Raw genomic sequence first — 4,384 nt, forward strand, 5'->3', positions numbered from 1 at the left:
GATAGAGGAAAGCATCAGTATTTCAAGATAGAATCAACCATATAATCAACAATTTCAAGAATCAGGGTTCTCGAGCTTTAAGCTCCACAATAACATAATCAACTCTTTTCAAAGCAATATAAACCATTTTAATTTCCAAAAATCAATTTACTGAATAAAAGTTTCAGTTCCTTTTTTAAACAATCAATTAGAACCCTTGATTGGATCACTTTATCTTTCCATTTAATTATATACGGGTGATCAGCCCGTATCGACCTCCATTCCGGTCTTTAAGGTACCAATCGGCATAATTTCAGCCTTAAATTGGACTAGTCCCACTAGCCTCTTACCATGACTGGACTAGTCCCACTAGCCTCTTACGTCTCAATCCAATCCATCAGGAATTCATTTGGAAAACCTCGAGTTGGAAAAACAAATAGGTTTTCTAAAATCCATTTTTTTATCATTACCAAGCATTTGAAATCATTCGGACTCTTTCAAGTCGAAACTCATTCTTAAATCAGATTTTAAAGAAACAAGGTTCAGGGAGTGAATCAAAGATACGCAATGAACAATTCACAAGAATTCTGTGTCAAGGATAACAAGGCACCAAATTAGAAGGATAAACATTGATTTAGGGATCAATAGGGTGATCAAGAGAAACAGAATATCATTAAACAAGGTTAACCAAGATAATCAATAGGTTCAATATGATTCATGGCATTATGGGTAACTTGAACAGAAAGACAGATTATCAAAGGGTGAAATCAATAGGATTATCAATAACAGGTTATTAAGAACAAGGGTTCTTCAAATCAATATCAGGGTTTCATAATGTAAAGGTTTCACATTTTAATAGTTCAATACTCTACATGGTATGGACAACATTCTCTTTATAATCGCTTACACAAGTAATCAGAGTTACTTGCCTGAATTTGCTTTCCTGAGGGTTGAACTACTGCCACCTAGTAAATCCTTTCCTTTCCTAGCCTGAATGCCCTCACACTCCGAATCTACAATAAAACTAAAATCTTAATCAGATTCTCAACTCTCGTTCCCGGAACGATCACTCTATACGATAACTCGATTATATCTTTGACTCGAGTATACGAATATAGCTTATACATATAAGCACATAGCACATATCACATAGCATATTCCTTTCTCGTAGCTTTTATATCCTTATATACTTAACAATCAAAGCGTACTCGCTTGACCTTGGCTATTTCTCAAATCAAACTAACACGACTCTTTTACGAGTACAAGACCTATTCACAACCAAACATTTACGTTCATAACCATCACTTATATCAATCATCTTAGTTTCCTTTTCTTTTGTTCCTTAATTCGAACCACACATACAAAACGCATCCACATATATTCAATTTCAAACTCATATAAACAAACACAACTAATGCAATTCACAAGGATCATTTAGCACTTAAACTTCATCCCTTTTTAACCAAAAATCCGAATCCTACTTTCATTAAGGGTCGAAATCAACACTTTTGTTTAATTATTAAAGTTCAAACACAACATTACTTAATCTTTGTCATGCAATTAAAATCTCACTTAGCAATTTAATCCATTTAATTTCACCTTTTTATTCCTAAGAATCCATTCGAGTTTTTCCATAAATCAACATTCAAGAATGGATTTTAACATGCAAGGAAATACATCACATTTCCCACTTATCTTAGTTTTTAACTAGATCATTCTATCAAATCATGCATCAACTAACTCATTCAACCAACATGCATTGACTTAATCAATAATTAATCCCCTTTTTATCTTATTTTCATTCGGCAAAACATAGTTTTCAACTCAAAGACTAATCACTAGCATGCACTTATTGATCTCCTTTAAAACTATCATGCAATCACTTTTAAACCATACAAACTTAGTGTTTACCAAGATTATCTCACAAAATTCAATTTCCTTTCTTGTTAACACAAAAATTCGAACTTAGACTTAGCATGCAACAACAATTTCATTCATTTTTAATCTACTAACAATCCATCATCATTTTAAGCAAGTTAACTCTAATCAAACAACTTTAAAGATTAAAACCATTCGGCCTTTTTCAAAAACAAACATGCAACTTGATATTCTTAATCCTTGAATCACAAATCAACCTATATTTCAACATCAAATTAATAACTCATGCATTTCAATACAATCAACTTGATTTCCTTAAAATAGTAAGGGCCATTGGGCCTTTTAATCAAAACATCACATGCGAAAACATAAATAAGTGATCTTAAGGTTCTAGAGCTCAGTTTTTAACATCATAGCTCACCACCGGTTCACCGGAGTTCATCACCGGTGGCGGTGGCATCACGGTGGTGCCCTCATTCGAGGGTGTCCAACCACGAAACCCCCGATTTCTTAACAAAAGAAATGCAACAACACTACATGCAATCTGATTTCAGCATAGTAATCACAGAACACGAACTAATCAAGCAAGCCCTCGGTTCTTGACTCAAAACCGAACCCGAAAACACACACACACTTTGGCATGCAAGCCTAATCACACACATGCACATACTTCTACCTACACATAAGTGTTTAGCAAGAAGAATTAGGGATGATTGATGAGTTTGATCAAGGAAAAAGGAGGTATACCGAGAGAGATTGAAGAGAGAGCCGAGAGAGAGTTATTCGAGTGAGAGAAGAAGGGAAAAGAGAGAAGAGAAAAATGAGGTCACGGGAGCAAGAAGAAAGAAAATGGGGGAGGAAGGAGTAATTTATACTCCACCAAAACAAGGGCAATTTAGTAATTCATTAATTCCTTTTTGACTTGCACTTTCTTTCTCTTTTTACTCAAATGCAACGAAATTCAAAATAAAAATATTTCCTTGTCGGAAACTCGAAGATTATTGAAAATGATAATTTTAACACGTAGGTCTCGAAATTAGCTTTTTATCCATTACTCATAATAAGAATTTGAGCGAACGGTTGATTTTATATGAATTTCGCAATCTTGCTTTAATAAATACATTTTCCACATATAATCAATTTTAAAATGCAAAGATCAACAATCAAATTCACTTATTATTTTTAAAAAGTCTCTAGGATCTTTACGAAGATAACAGAATAAATCCCATGTTTTTATCCTTCTCAGATGATTTTATAAAAATGCGCGAAGGTTAACTAAATCTTTACTTAAATCACATAATTCCTTTAAAATTCACAAAATTGACACAGAACACATAGTCATGGATACAGTCAAGCAATCACACATATACAGTCACAAAACGACTTAGGTCGGATTATAGAATCTATCCCTCTTTAATCTTTATCCTCTTTTACGCATACCGGGTCACGTTCAGCCTGACGGCCCGACGCTCAGCGTTTCTATTACGCTTCTCATTATCTTTGCCAATCAACACGTCTCTTAGGATGAAATACTTTATTCATTCACTTCACATACAATTCTCATTTTATATTATTTAATTTTCATACTAGGACGGGTTCCGTTCTACCTGACGGCCCGACACCACAACTCGACTTCTAAGCTTACTCTTTAAATTGGAACGTTTTTATCCACGCTCCTTAACTCTAGTATCCAGATAAGACAAATAATCATCACTTAGTCACATAATTATAATCTCATCACATAACACATACTTTATTTTCTTAATTACGACGCAAAATTCTCGGTCGTTACATACTAGGTGTTCATTTCCCTTGGAAAGAAAACCCCCTGGCTGTGTCATATACACTTCCTCCTCAAGTTCCCCATTGAGGAAGGCCGTTTTCACGTCCATTTGCCAGATCTCATAGTCGTAGTAAGCAGCAATCGCAAGCAAAATCCGAATTGATTTTAACAAGGCTACAGACAAAAAAGTTTCATCAAAGTCAATCCCTTGCCTTTGTTTGAATCATTTTGCCACGAGCCTGGCCTTATAGGTCTCCACCTGGCCATCTGCTCCAATCTTTCTTTTGTATACCCACTTGCACCCAATAGGCTTAACACCTTCAGGCGCCTCAATCAGAGTCCATACTTGGTTGTCGGATTTCATGGCACTATGCCATTTCTCTGAGTCAACACTACTCATAGCCTCATTATAGGTCACAGAGTTGTCATCATCAATGATTGATAACTCATTGTCATTCTCAATGACAAGGCCATAATACCTCTCAGGTTGGCGAGACACTCTCCCTGTCCTACGAATGGGCTGTTCCACAGAAGGTTGTTCAGTCTGAACAGGTGTTTCCACTTGATCCGTAGTAGTTTGTGCTTCTTGAACTTCATCAAGTTCAATTTTGCTCCCACTGTTTCCTTCAAGGATAAACTCCTTTTCCAAGAAGGTAGCATGTCTGGAGACAAACACCCGATGATCGGTGTAAAAGTAATACCCCAAAGTCTCTTTAGGATATCCCACAAAATTACATTTTACGG

This window comes from Apium graveolens, chromosome 7 (assembly GCF_009905375.1).
Source record: "Apium graveolens cultivar Ventura chromosome 7, ASM990537v1, whole genome shotgun sequence".
NCBI lineage: Eukaryota > Viridiplantae > Streptophyta > Magnoliopsida > Apiales > Apiaceae > Apium > Apium graveolens.